Source organism: Leucoraja erinacea, chromosome 27, assembly GCF_028641065.1.
Source record: "Leucoraja erinacea ecotype New England chromosome 27, Leri_hhj_1, whole genome shotgun sequence".
In the NCBI taxonomy this organism is placed as follows: domain Eukaryota; kingdom Metazoa; phylum Chordata; class Chondrichthyes; order Rajiformes; family Rajidae; genus Leucoraja; species Leucoraja erinaceus.
The window spans coordinates 9,672,753-9,687,937 of NC_073403.1; the positions used below are offsets into that span (position 1 = coordinate 9,672,753).

Genomic DNA, 15,185 nt, shown 5'->3' on the forward strand with positions numbered 1-15,185 from the left:
GGACAACTGCACCTTATCTGTCAACACCAAATACGTGGCGACACTTGTGCACCGCCTAGGTGAGGCTAGCTACATGATTTGTATGCAGAAACAAAGCACCTGGGTAGAGGTGACAATAAAGTATCATTGAAATATTAAATACCAAGGATGCTTTGGCATGGTTTGCAAGATATTCACCATGCAACTGGGTGTAGGGGACGTGCTGACAGGGGTTTGTGTTGTTATTATTATTTTTTTTGCAAGGGTTTGCACGGACCACCTTAAACGCCTGCAGTGTGACCCAGCTCCCCACCCTCAGAGGGAGCCAGCACCAGGGTGGGGAAAGGGATTACAGACACACTCATCACTGGCGCCATTGCTGGCTGCCGCTGTGTATCTGGTATATTTGTTCGCTGCTTGTGTTTTTTGGGGGTGGTTTTTTTGTCGCTTAATTGCCATTCACCCCCAATTTTGTTGTTGTTGCTGTTTGCAAACCCACCCACGTCTCCTTGGTGTTGAAAGCCCCAGTGCCCCTCGCATCACAACCTCACCCCCACCCCCACTGTGTCTCTGTCTGTCTGTCTGTCTGTCTCTGTGTGTGTGTGTCTGTGTCTCTCTCCCTGCCTCCCTGCCTGCATCACTGTTGCAGCGAAACCCGGGCAACACTCGCTCGCTCGCAGAGACTCCGCCGCCGCTCCTCACAAGGTAAGCAGCGCTCGCCGGCCCCTCGCCCCCCCCCCCCAGCCCTCTCACCCCCCTACCCCTCACCCCCCACACCCCACAAACCCACCCCCAATGTGTGTGCCAGATGTACCAGGGTCTGTGTGGAAGGAGGAGAGAACAGGGGAGCCGAGATCTGATCCCAGCTCAGCTCACCCCCCCCCCCCCCTCCTTTCCCACCCTCCCTCCCCATATGTTTCCCTTTCTTCCCAGGACACTGAAAGCTTCTCTCTGATTTAAAACGGCAAAACCCTCCTCTTCTTCCCCGTGGGCCCCACCTGACCTGACTTGCTGACACTGCTGATTGATTTTTTTTTCCTATTGTTGTTAAAGGACTTGCCTTAAAGCCAAAATAAGTACATCCCCCCCCCCCAGCTCTCAGTCTCAAGAAGGGTCCAGAGGCAACACCTCACCTATACCTCTTCCCCAGAGATGCTGCCTGACCCACTGAGTTGCTCCCAGATTTTTGTGTCTATCTTCGGTGTAAACCATCATCTGCAGTTCCTGCCTACACAGAAAGACACACTCCCCCCCCCCCCCCCCCCCCCCCTCTCTATGTAACATGGGATTTCATCTCAATTGAAAACCATTGTGGTCCTGCCCCACTGACATCTGAACAAGGGTCTCGACCCGAGACGTCATGCATTCCTTCTCTCCAGAGATGTTGCTTGACCTGCTGAGTTACTCCAGCTTTTTGTGTCTATATTCGACATCATTTCCACATACCTCGATGCTATCCTATCCACCACTTGTCCAATCCCCTCCCACCTACGTGTAGGAACGAACTGCAGATGCTAGTTTAATAGGTGAAGTTTCGGGTCGAGACACTTCTTCAGACTTACCTATGTCATGGGCCATTATGCGGTCCTGAGGTCATCTTTTGCTGGCCCTGTTTTGTTCTGGCCGTCTCCATCTTTCAATCTGAAGAAGGGTTCCAACCCAAAACGTCACCTATTCCTTTGGAGCTGATGGTTCGGTTCGAGGCCCTTCTCCAGTCTGAAGAAAGGTCTCGACCCAAAACATCACCTATTCCTTTTCTCCAGAGATGGTGCCTGACCCGCTGAGTTACTCCAGTACGTTGTGCCTATCTTTGGTATAAACCAGCATCTGCAGTTCCTTCCTACCCATTGTGGATTCATGTGTTCTTTCAATAATGTTAAAATGTGTAGGAAGGAACTGCAGATGCTGGTTTAAACCGAAGATGGACACAAAAAAAACTGAAGTAACTCAGCGGGTCAGACACCATCTCTGGAGAAAAGGAATAGGTGACGTTTCGGGTCGAGACCCTTCTTCAGACTGGAGAAGGGTCTCGATACGAACCATCAGCTCCAAAGACGCTGCCTGACCCGATGAGTTGCTCCAGCTTGTTGTGTCTATCGCATGTTAAAATATGCAATGGGTATTGCCTGAACCCAACTTGGCTTCAGCTTTATAGATGGAAAAATAAAGTGAAACATTTTATATCGGGGGATGCTGCTAAAAGGAGGGTTTCCAGCACTTTCTTTTTTTTTTTTTTCATGTTTTCAGCATCTGCTGTATTAGCATCAAGTTTAGTTGAGGAGAGATATGCCAGGGGAAGGGGTGGTGCACTTTGTGGATATTCTTTGTACACCTTCTATTCAGTGGGGGAAGGGTGGGGGGGTGTTGGAGTTTGCAAGACTTGGTGCTGAGACCCCAGTTATTTACAATTTATATTACCATTTAGACGAGGGAATCACAATGCCCTCCATAATGACTCATCATTTATTTATTTGCCTCTGTACTCCACAATTTGAGATTTGTAATAGAAAAGCAAATCACATGTGGTTAAATTGCACATTGTCAGATTTTATTAAAGGCCATTTTTATACATTTTGGTTTCGCCATGTAGAAATGACAGCAGTGTTTATACATAGTCCCCCCATTTTGGGGAACCATAATGTTTGGGGCACAGCAATGTCATGTAAATGAAAGTAGTCATGTTTAGTATTTTGTTGCATATCCTTTTGCATGCAACGACTGCTTGAAGTCTGCGATTCATGGACATCACCAGTCTTCTCTGGTGATGCTCTGCCAGGCCTGTATTGCAGCCATCTTTGGCTTATGCTTGTTTTTTGGGGCTAGTCCCCTTCAGTTTTCTCTTGAGCATATAAAAGGCATGCTCAATTGGGTTCAGATCGGGTGATTGACTTGGCCACTCAAGAATTGCCCATTTTTTAGCATTGAAAAACGCATTGTCTTGCTGTAGAATGAACCGCCGGCCAATGAGTTTTCAAGCATTTGTTTGAACTTGAGCAGATAGGATGTGTCTATACACTTCAGAATTCATTATGCTACTACCATCAGTAGTTGTATCATCAATGAAGATAAGGGCAGCCATACATGCCCAGGCCATAACACCCCCACCACCGTGTTTCACAGATGAGGTGGTATGCTTTGGATCTTGGGCAGTTCCTTCGCTCCTCCATACTTTGCTCTTGCCATCACTCTGATCTGTTAACCTTCATCTCATCTGTCCACAAGAACTTTTTCCAGAACTGTGGTTGCTCTTTTAAGTACTTCTTGGCAAACTGTAACCTGACCATCCTATTTTTGCAGCTAACCAATTTTTTGTATCTTGCAGTGCAGCCTCTGTATTTCTGTTCATGAAGTCTTCTGCGGATAGTGGTCATTGACAAATTCACACCTGACTCCTGAAGAGTGTTTCTGATCTGTCGGGCAGGTGTTTGGGGATTTTTCTTTATTATAAGGAGAATTCTTCTATCATCAGCTGTCGAGGTATTCCTTGGCCTACCAGTCCCTTTGCGATTAGTAAGCTCACCAGTGCTCTCTTTCTTCTTAATGATGTTCCAAACAGTTGATTTTGGTAAGCCTAAGGTTTGGCTGATGTCTCTAACAGTTTTATTCTTGGTTCTCAGTCTCATAATGGCTTATTTGACTTTCATTGGCACAACTTTGGTCCTCATGTTGATAAACAGCTATAAAAGTTTCCAAAGGTGATGGAAAGACTGGAAGAAAGACTAGGTGCTGAGAGCTCTCTTATACCTGCTATGTAGGAGGAAATTATACACACCTGAGCAATTACAAACACCTGTGAAGCCATGTGCCCTGAAATGGGGGACTATGTATAAACACTGCTGTAAATCTGACAATGTGTACTTTAACGGCATGTGATTTTTCTATTACAAATATCAAATGTGGAGTACAGAGGCAAATAAACAAATAATGGGTCTTTGTCCCAAACATTATGGCAGGCACTGTAAATGTAACATCTATAAGTTTGTGGATGGCACAAAGCTGGGTGGCAGTGTGAGCTGCGATGAGGCTGCAGGACGACTTGGACAGGTTGGGTGAGTGGGCAGATGTATGGCAGTTGCAGTATAATGTGGATAAATGTGAGGTTATTCACTTTGGTAGGAAGAACAGGAAGGCAGATTATTATCTGAATAGTGTCAGATTAGGAAAAGGGGAGGTGCAACGAGTTCTGGTTGTGCTTGTACATCAGTCACTGAAAGTAAGCATGCAGGTACAACAGGCAGTGAAGAAAGCTAACTGGCCTTCATTGCGAGAGGATTTGAGTTTAGGAGCAAGGAGGTCCTGCTGAAGTTGCACGGGGCCCTGATGAGATCACACCTCAAGTATGGTGTGCAATTTTAGTCTCCTAATTTGAGGAAGAAGCTATTGAGGGAGTGCAGCGTAGGTTCACCAGATAAATATCCGGGATGGAGGCACTGACATATGATGAAAGAATGGGTCGACTGGGCATGTATTCACTGGAATTTAGAAGGATGAGAGATGATCTGATAGAAACATGTACATTTTTTAAAGGATTGGACAGGCTAGATGCAAGAGAAATGTTCCCGATGTTGGGGGAATCCAGAACCAGGGGGTCACAGTTTAAGAATAAGGGGTGGGCCATTCAGAACTGAGATGAGGAAAAACCTTTTCACCCAGAGAGTTGTGAATCTGTGAAATTCTCTGCCACAGAAGGCAGTGGAGGCCAATTCACTGAATGATTTCAAGAGAGAGTTAGATTTAGCTCTTACGGCTAAAGGAATCAAGGGATATGGGGAAAAGGTAGGAACGGGATACTGATTTTAGATGATCAGCCATGATCATATTGAATGGCGGTACTGGCTTGAATGGGCCGAATGTCCTACTCCTGCACCTATTTTTCTGTGTTTCTATGTTCTTTGATAGATGGAAGGTGTTACAAAAAAGAGCAGCTTTCAGTTTCCTTTCGTTAAAAAGTATACGGACTTGTACGTGTCTCATGAAATGCTGATTTTAAAGATAATAAAAGATTTGTGGCTCAGGGTGCCTTGTATTTGCGGTTTGTGTAGCTGCAGATATTGGTGCCGTCTTGTTGCCTGGTTGAAGTTAGCTGGGTGTATGTATCGCCGAGGCCTATAGCTGAGGCCTATCATTAAATGGCATTACCAGTCTGAGAGAGGGTCGGTCGCACAGCTTTCACCCTTTAATATAATCCTCAGGGCCCCTGTGAGGGCAGCATCTGATATCTCTCTGTTCTTGCCCTTGAGAAGATGGAAGTCACTGGCCTTGAACTGCTGTGGCTGATATGTTGAAGGTTCTCCCTTAGAACTATCAGGAGGGAGTTCCAGCATTGGTGTGTGGTGGTGCTGTCCTCTTGTATCTATTGATTATGAAATACCGTGCTGAATTTGTGGCACAACATATATTTTCTGTATCAAAATGTGTATTTCAAACTCTCATGGTCTGTGCTCTGACTCAAAGCGTCCAGATTACCAGCACCACTCTTGTTCCCATTTTTGTGACTTTTACCTGCATCTGTCCATCATTGAAACCATCAGCTCCATCCCCACCTCTCCCGGTGTGTAGGAAGGAACTGCAGATGTTGGTTTACACCGAAGATAGACACAAACTGCTGGAGTAACTCATCAGGACAGGCAGCATCTCTGGATAGAAGGAATAGCTGACGTTTCGGGTCGAGACCCTTCTTCATCCGACACGTCTCCTATTCTTTTTCTCCAGAGATGCTGCCTGACCCGCTGAATTACTCCAGCAGTTTGTGTCTATCTCCACTTCTCCCAGGCTTGGCTTCTGCATTCAGTGTTCCTGTACTGCATTCAGATTCCTCCAACCAACCCCTCATCTTACTTTCACTGGCATGTTTCTAATCTGCTGTTCCATTACCTTAATTTGTTTCTCTCAGTAATGTTAAACGAGTGATAAATATTGCCTTAAAACGACTGGGCAGTTTTATAGAAAGACAGATAAAGTTTGACATTTTAGGTCAAAAATTCTACCAGAGGAGCATTTTCTATTTTCATTTCAGATTTTTTGCATTGGCAGTTTGTAAAAAATGTTTGTTATCATCAATATGGGTAGCACATTCGCAGCACCAGAGACCCGAGTTGAATCCTGACTTTGGGTGCTGTCTGTGTGGAGTTTGCACCGGTTTCCTCCCACATCCCAAAGTCGTGCGGGCTTGGAGGTTAAAGCCCCCGGTGTGTGGGCAGTGGATGGGAAAGTGGAACAACATGGAACTATTGTGATCGGTGGTCGGCATGGGCTCGGTGGGCCGAAGGGCCTGTTACCATGCTGTATCTTTCAATCGCTGATCAAGTTTGGTTGGAGGTTTGGCAGAGGCCATGCTGGCAGTGGAGGGAGGCGTATCTTGTGGATGTTGTGAGGAATGTTCCCTACTACCATTCTGCTATTAAACTCTACAACCTCATATAAGCTCTGAACTACATAGACGATGATTGTTATTATTGCACTATTATTGAGTTTTTTGTGTGTGTGTGTGTATATATATATATGTGTGTGTGTGTGTGTGTGTGTGTATATATATATATGTGTGTGTGTGTGTGTTTGTGAGTATGTGTATATACACACACTGAACTATTTTTCTCACTCGTTTATTATATAGTTTACAGTGTACTATGCTCACAGATTCTGTTGTGCAGCTGCAAGTAAGAATTTCATTGTTCTATAGAAACATAGAAAATAGGTGCAGGAGTAGGCCATTCGGCCCTTCGAGCCTGCACTGCCATTCAATATGATCATGGCTGATCATCCAACTGAGTATCCCAAACCTGCCTTCTCTCCATACCCCCTGATCCCTTTAGCCACAAGGGCCACATCTAACTCCCTCTTAAATATAGCCAATGAACTGGCCTCAACTACCTTCTGTGGCAGAGAATTCCACAGATTCACCACTCTCTGTGTGAAAAATGATTTTCTCATCTCGGTGAGGTGTAGCAGTGTTTTAAAACCATGGACAAGTAATCCAGAAACATGAACTAATGGAAATCAGAGTTCAAATTCTATCTCTGCAACCATGAAATTTAAACTCAGGAATGTGGAAAAGCATCATCTGGGACATGTGACAATAAAATACTCTTGACTCTTGACTGGGATCGAAGGGCAGAATGGCCTACTCCTGCAGTTATTGTCTATGTCTATTGTCTGTAATGTGCCCTGCTTCCCTGTCCAGTATCTGATTCATGTCAGAATCGTGTTAATTCCCCTGTGCCAGCGACCATGCTGGTGTGGCACCTTACCTCAGCCGGCATTGCCTTTACTCACTGCTCCACTATCCAGCTGCAGCTCCACAAAACCCCTATCAAACCCCCAGCTCATCACCTGTGGGAATGTAATGTTACCCTGCTGATGGTCCCCATGTAAAACCTCCCTCTCACCCCATTCCTAAACTTGCAGAATTCTAAACCCCTGACATTAATTTGCTGAGCAAAGGCGTATTAAGGGCCTGTCCCACTTTCACGACCTAATTCACGACCTCTGCCGAGTTTGCCCTTGACTCGTACTCGCAGCATGGTCGTCACAAGGTCGTAGGTAGGTCGTGATGCTAGTCGTAGGTCCTCGTGGCATCAAGTAGGTCGGGGCGTTTTTCTAGCCTGATGAAAAATGTCCAAGAGTAAAAAAGGTCGTGAAAGTGGGACAGTCCCTTGAGAGTCATAGAGAGTGATACAGCGTTGAAGCAGGCCCTTCTGCCCATCTTTCCCACACCGGCCAACATGTCCCAGCTACACCTGCCTGCGTTTGGCCCCTGTCCCTCCAAACCTGTCCTATCCATGTACATGTCTAACTGTTTCTTAAATGTGACGATAGTCCCAGCCTCAACTACCTCCTCTGGCAGCTCGTTCCATACACCCACCACCCTTTGTGTGAAAAAGTTACCCCTCGGATTCCTATTAAATCTTTTTTTTCCTTCACCTTAAACCTATGTCCTCTGATCCTCGTTTCACCTACTCTGGGCAAGAGACTCTGTGCATCTGTGCATCTGACTATTAACTGATGTTTTTTTTCTAATTGTATTTTGCACGAATGCCTTGTTTTTGTTTGTTTAATCTTTTTTATTTTTACTGTCTTACACAGTTTTAAATGAACATTTTGTTTTTTGTGTGTTTAGCTGAGTCTATGTGCCTGTGATGCTGCTGCAAACAATATACTCACTGTAGGTACACAAAAAAAGCTGGAGAAACTCAGCGGGTGCAGCAGCATCTATGGCCCGAAACGTTGCCTATTTCCTTCGCTCCATAGATGCTGCTGCACCCGCTGAGTTTCTCCAGCTTTTTTGTGTACCTTCGATTTTCCAGCATCTGCAGTTCCTTCTTAAACAATATATTCACTGTGCCTGGACCTCACCAGACACCCTATAGGACAATAAACTCAACTTTAAGTCAAGAGTGTTTTATTGTCATATGTCCAGAAACGGAACAATGAATTCTTACTTGCAGCACAACAGAATATGTAAAAGCAGACACAAAAAGCTGGTGTAGCTCAGTGGGACAGGCAGCATCTCTGGAGGAAAGGAATGGGTGACGTTTCGGGTCGAGACCCTTCTTCATTCCCGAAACGTCACCCATTCCTTCTCTCCAGAGATGCTGCCTGTCCTGCTGAGTTAGTTACTCCAGCTTTTTGTGTCTATCTTTGGTTTAAACCAGCATCTGCAGCTCCTACTTACACAGATATATGAAAGTAGTTATCTGTAAATACCATAATAAACAACAAGAAAGTTCATTGTGTGTGTGTGTATATATATGTTTGTGTGAATATATATGTGTGTGTGTGTAGATCTAATATATATATAATACACATCCACACACACACACACACATATATATATATAAACACGTATGTGTGTGCTGCATGTGTGTGTGTGTGTGTGTATATATATATATATATATATATATAAACAAGGCCTCCAAATCTATAGTTTGGAGCTTATTTGGTGGTTGTAGTGTTTAATAGCCTGATAATTGTCGGGAGGGGGCTATTCTTGAACCTAAACGTTACAGTTTTCAGGCTCCTGTATCTTCTTCCCGATGGCAGAGATGGAATGGGTGTGTGACCAGGATGGTGTGGGTGTCTGACGATGCTGGCTGCCCTTTTGAGGCAGCGACTCTTGCAGATCCCTTCGATGGTTGGGAGGTCAGTACCTGTGATGGACCGGGCAGCATTCACCACTTCTCGCAATATTATTGCTACTAAGTTTGCGAAGACTTCCGTTGACGCCACTCACTGTGCGGTTCTGCGTATCTGTGTTGCTGCCTCCCATCCCCCCCCCCCCCCCCCCCCCGCCCCTCCCCCTTGAGTTGGATGGTTGTAGGGAGAAAGTTTGGTGTTGTTGCGAAGGTTGACGTGGGCTTTTCAATGCCGTTGGCACCAGTTGCCGTGCCACGTGCTCTGAGCAGTTCTGGCCGCTGTTGAAAGGAATTGTTGGCAGCAGAGTGGCGAACCTTGGAAGTAGTATTGTATGTAAAACTCCACATCCTACTTGGGAGAAAGTGTTTGTTTGAACCTGCCCGGAATTGCAGAATAAAAATGTTTGCAGGGAATCCTGAGAATTTTCGTGTGAGCAGGGCAACAGCAGAGGATCCTCAATGTGGTCTCAGCGGGCTGGGGAGCGGAGAGGTCAATTAGTCAATCGTGGCCACAATGCACGGAGCCTCAGCTCCTGCTTATTTAGTTTAGAGTTTAGTTTAGCGATACAGCATGGAAACAGGCCCTTCAGCCCACCGCATCCACGCCAACCATCGATCACCCCATCACATTAGACTTTAGACTTTAGAGATACAGCGTAGAAGCAGGCCACACCGTACTCGAGCACTGGGGCCAATTTACGATCTTTACCGTAGCCAACTAACCTTCAAACCTGTACGTCTTTGGAGTGTGGGAGGAAACCGGAGCACCCGGAGAAAACCCACGCGGTCACCTCTCACCTCTCACCTTATAGCTATGCCCTCTAGTGTTGGAGTTTTCCACCATGTGGAGAAAGGTTCTGAGTGTCTACCTTATCTATTCCTTTCACAATTCATAATTCTTTCAAGTCCTCCCCTCGACCTCTGACATTCCAGAGAAACCAATCCAAGTCTATCCGAACCCTCTAATCCACGGGCTATTGCTCCCATTAGCCACGACCCAGTGAAGGGGTTGCCGAAACTGCCCGAGGACACATGTGGCGGGGCAAAGGTCGGGCAGATGGAACATTTCACATTTCACTGTATTCAATCCTATTTTGGCAGGAAAAATAAAAGCAAAGAAGTGCGTCGTGTGACTGGTGAGGGATTACAGAGCTTGGCTGGACATCCTAATGCATGATTTGCAGAAGGCTAAAATGCAGCCACAGCAGGTCATTAGGAACAGAATGTTGCTTTTCGCAAGGGGAATTGAATACAAAAGCTGGGAGATTATGCTTCAGTAATGCAGGGCATTGATGAGACCACGTCGAGAATACTGGGTACAGTATTGGTCTGCTTATTTAAGGGAGGATATTATCACCTTGAAAGCAGTTCAGCAAAGGTATACTTGACTAATGTCTGGAATGGGTAGGTTGCCAAATGAGATGTTGGACAGTTTAGTTTAGAGATACAGCGCAGAAACAAGTCCTTCGGCCCACCGAGTCCGCATCGACCAGCGATCCTCGTACGCTAACACTGTTCTACACAGACTAGGGACAATTTACACCAAGCCAATGATCCTACAAACCTGTACGCCTTTGGAGTGTGGGAGGAAACCGAAGATATCGGAGAAAACCCATGCAGGTCACAGGGTGAATGTAAAAAATCTCAGGACAGACAGCAGCTGTAGTCGGGATCGAACCCTGGTCTCTGGCACTGTAAGTGCTGTAAGGCAGCAACTCTACCGCTGCGCCACTGTGAAATCGATCCTGAGGTTAGAGAAACTTAATTTCAAATGACGGCACGGTGGCTCAGAGCTGGAGTTGCTGTCTTACAGCACCAGAGACCCGGGTTCGATCCTGACTCTGAGTGCTGTCTGTACAGAGTTTGTACGCTCTCCCCGTGACCTGCGTGGGTTTTCTCTGGTTGTTCCAGTTTCCCCCCTTGCACTCTCCAAAGCCGTGCAAGTTTGTGAGTTAATTGTTCTCTGCAAATTGTATGTAGTATGTAGTATGGAACTAGTCTCGGCGCGGACTCAGTGGGCCAAAGGGCCTGATTCCACGCTGTATCTCGAAATGAAACAAAACTAATCAAAAGTGACCTCCTTGTGTGCATTGTGGAATATGGACTGAGGGGTCTGATCCGAACGAGAGGTTGTGAGTTTTGTGGAGAAGATGGGAGGAGGGGAGATGTGAGTTTGGAGCATAGTTGAGGAGAGTGTCATGTTTATCACCACCTGCACATGTACGGTAAGGTACAGCCTTTGCTCGGTGGAGCAGCAGGTAGTGAGTCAGAGGCAAACAGAATTGGCGAGGCTAGCATCCAAAGATAGACTCAAAATGCTGGAGTAACTCAGTGGATCAGGCAGCATCTCTGGAGAAAAGGACCAGGTGATGTTTCGGGTCGAGGACCTTCTTCAGACTAACGGTATGGAAAGGGACAAATCAAAGGCACCAACGATGATCAAGGAGAGATGGAGCCCACAATGGTTCATTGTTGGCAGTGGAGAAGGTGATAACGAGTGGCACAAACATTGAAACTCAGCAGGACAACAGTGAAACTAGTATGACGGCTAGGGTGGGGGATAGAGGGAATACAAGGGTTACTTGAAGTTAGATAAATCAATATTCATACCGCTGGGTTGTAAAGGCTGGCAGCTTTGGAGAACAGCACAAGGACTTCCCCACCACCCCAGCCATGAACAAACTAACAGTTCAAAACACTTACACTTGCCAGATGCATTGGCCAATTCTTGTAAGGAATTCGAACGACAAACCGACCAACCTCAAAGTGCCCCCTGCCCTCACGTTATTGTCGAGGCCGAAGATTGTGACTGGCAGAGCTGGTGAGCGGAAAGTTTAACAGGGGGCACAGTGGGTGGCGCCAACCGTTTGGGCGGCACCGTGGCACAGCGGTGAACTTGCTGCCTTAAAGGGCCGGTCCCACCAGCATGCGACCTGCATGCGGCAAGCGTGACCTAAAGGGCCAGTCCCACCAGCATGCGACCTGCATGCGGCAAGCGCGACTTAAAGGGCCAGTCCCACCAGCATGCGACCTGCATGCGGCAAGCGCGACCTAATGGGCCTGTCCCACGAGCATGCGACCTGCATGCGGCAAGCGCGACCTAAAGGGCCAGTCCCACCAGCATGCGACCTGCATGCGGCAAGCGTGACCTAAAAGGCCAGTCCCACCAGCATGCGACCTGCATGCGGCAAGCGCGACCTAAAGGGCCGGTCCCACGAGCATGCGACCTGCATGCGGCAAGCGCGACCTAACCAGAAGGGGGGGAGGGGGCGCGCGGAGGTCGAGTTAGTGAAATGAAGTCCGTGGGGAAGTTCGCACGTGACGTACGCCGTTGAGGCGGCTTCAGGCCGGTAGGCCGTTGCCGCGCGGAATTTTTAAACCCGGTCAGTTTTTCGAAGCCCCGCGCAATGTCGGGACCAGCTTCGGACAACTCCATACGGCTCAAGCGACCTCGTTAAGTCACGCTTGCCGCATGCAGGCGTATGCTGGTGGGACCGGCCCTTTAGGTCGTGTTTGCCGCATGCAGGTCGCATGCTCGTGGGACCGGCCCTTTACAGCGCCGGAGACCTGGGTTCGATTCTGACCATGGGTGTCATCTGTATGTAGTTGGTACGTTCTCCCCGTGACCTGCGTGAGTTTTCTCCGGGTGCTCCAGTTTCCCTCCAACACTCCAAAGGCGACAGGTTTGTAGGTCAAAATGTGTAGGAAGGAACTGCAGATGCTGGTTTAACTCATCTCTGGAGAAAAGGAATAGGTGACGTTTTGTGTCTAGTCCCTTTTTCAGACTAAGAGTCAGGGGAAAGGGAAACGAGAGATATAGAAGGTAACATAGAACAAATGACTGTATAACATTATCCCTACACCACAGCCAACAATAGACCATTGTGGTTTCCACCTTTCCTTGATCATCATTGCTTTTTGCATGTCTTTCATTCATTTGTTCTAGGTATCTCCCACTGTATATCTCTCGTTTCCTGATCCCTTGACTCTCAGTCTGAAGAAGGGTCTCGACCCGAAACATCACTGATTCCTTTTCTCCAGAGAAGCTGCCTGTCCTGCTGAATTGCTCCAGCCTTGTGGTGTCTATCTTCAGCTTGTCGGTCAATTGACTTTGGTTAAAAAAAATCGTAAAGTTGTCCCTGGTGTGTAGGATAGTGCTAGTGTATGGGGAGAGCGCTGGTCGGCACGGACAGGGTGGGCCGAAGGGCATGTTTCTGCACTGGATCTTTGAAGTGTAAAGGGGGCCTAGTCCCTGTCTCCAGTGCTGATGGATGAAGTTGGTGTGGGTGGCCACTATAATGGAGGCACAATGGTGATGATGAGAGAGTGTGAGGGAATGGGAGCGTGTGGGTTGCCTGAAGTTGCCTCGGGAGAGGCTGTGCATATTATAATAAATAATTTACACCACTCACAGCAGCACGATTACTCACAAAAGAAGCAGCTTAATTATCCTTCCCTCTGTCTCTCCCCTTCCTCTCTCTTTGTTTACCGTGTTCCTGCTCTCTAATCTACAGGCAGCTATGGCCCGCACAGCCTGCTGTCAACAGAACCTGTGTCTCCACTCTCTGGCGTCTCATTTAGTTATCTGCATCGATGCTGCTTTATTTGGTGGAGGAACCCCTTCAGCTGTTCCTTGTGGTTTGGTGTCGTACGCACCAACAAGCCCCGCAACAAGCAACCAGCTACATTTACAAAGCACCTTAAAAGTGTGGTAAAACGCTCCACTGCACACCAGAGCACCATTGAATAAAACTGCTCCAGTATTCAGTAATACTGCATCTGTGGTAGACTTTATAGAAATGCAGTTCTTCCGCCACCCATGTCCGCGCCCACCAGCGATCACCCCGTACACTAGCACTCTCCTACACACTGGGGACAATTTTATTTACAACGTACCAAAGCCAATTAAAGCTACAAACCTGCACGTCTTTGGAGTGTGGGAGGAAACCGGAGCACCCGGAGTAAACCCGCACGGGTCACGGGGAGAACGTACAAACACTGTACAGGCAGCACCCGTAGTCAGGATGGAATCTGGGTCTCTGGCGCAGTGAGGCAGCAACTCTACCGCTGCGCCACCGTGCCAACCTTGAGTAAAACTGCTTCAGCATTAAATAAAACCTGACTATAGCTGAAGTGAAGCATAGATATTTTTGCTGGAAAATAAGAGTTATATTTCTAATAAACCTCAGTCTAAAGAAGGGTTTTGGCCCAAAACGTTGCCTATTTCCTTCGCTCCATAGATGCTGCCTCACCTGCTGAGTTTCTCCAGCATTTTTGTCCACTTTATGGAAAGCCACGTTATAGCAGAACTGGCTGTTGTTGCTTCAAGCACAGATTAAACAGGTTTTACCCGATTGTGATCGGGCTGTGTCAATCTGTCTCTCTTCATGCAAATTAATGTTCCCTAATCCGTCAATGACGTTATAACCTATAAGCTTCATCAAAAGACACAAAATGCTGGAGTAACACAGTAGGTCAGGCAGCATCCCTGGAAAAATATGTAGGAAAGAACTGCAGATGCTGGTTTAAACTGAAGAGAGACACAAAAAGCTGGAGTAACACAGCGGGCCAGGCAGCATCTCTGGAGAAAAGGAATAGATGGCGTTTCGGGTCGAGACCCTTCTTCAGACTGACTCTTCAGACTGACTGAGCCTCAGGGATACATGCTTTGTAGCAGGATTATCCATATATAAAACTGGGAGAGGCATAGATAGGGTTAATAGTCAAGAACCCTTCTGCCTGCATAGAAATGTCAAATACTTGAGGACATGCGGTAGGTTTGAAGTGAGAGGGGGGGAAAGTTTAAAAGAGATTTGCAAGGCAAGTTTTTTTACATGGAGTTTGGTCGGTGCCTGGAACACACTGCCAGGGAAGTTATAGAATCATAGAGTCATACAGCGTGGAAACACTGGCCAACCTGCCCCATCTACACTAGTCCCACCTGCCTGCGTTTGGCCCATATCCCTCTAAACCTGTCCATCCATGTACCTGTCCAAATGTTTTTCAAGCATTGTCATAGTTCCTGCCTCAGCTACCTCTTCCGGCAGCCCGTTCCATACACCTACCATCCTGTGT

At 47.0% G+C, this 15,185-nt stretch overlaps 1 protein-coding gene across 2 annotated transcripts in view; it reads left to right on the forward strand.

Annotated features, from left to right (window-relative positions):
- Window positions 1-302: 302 nt before the first annotated feature.
- The window catches only part of LOC129710191 (NGFI-A-binding protein 1-like), a 40,951-nt gene continuing 26,068 nt past the window's right edge, over window positions 303-15,185 (forward strand). Inside the window, exon 1 of one of the 2 annotated variants that reach the window (XM_055656991.1) lies at window positions 303-684. The gene's annotated coding sequence lies outside the window, so the exon portion shown is untranslated. The remainder of the gene's footprint in view (window positions 685-15,185) is intronic. The other variant, XM_055656992.1, reaches the window with a different exon arrangement.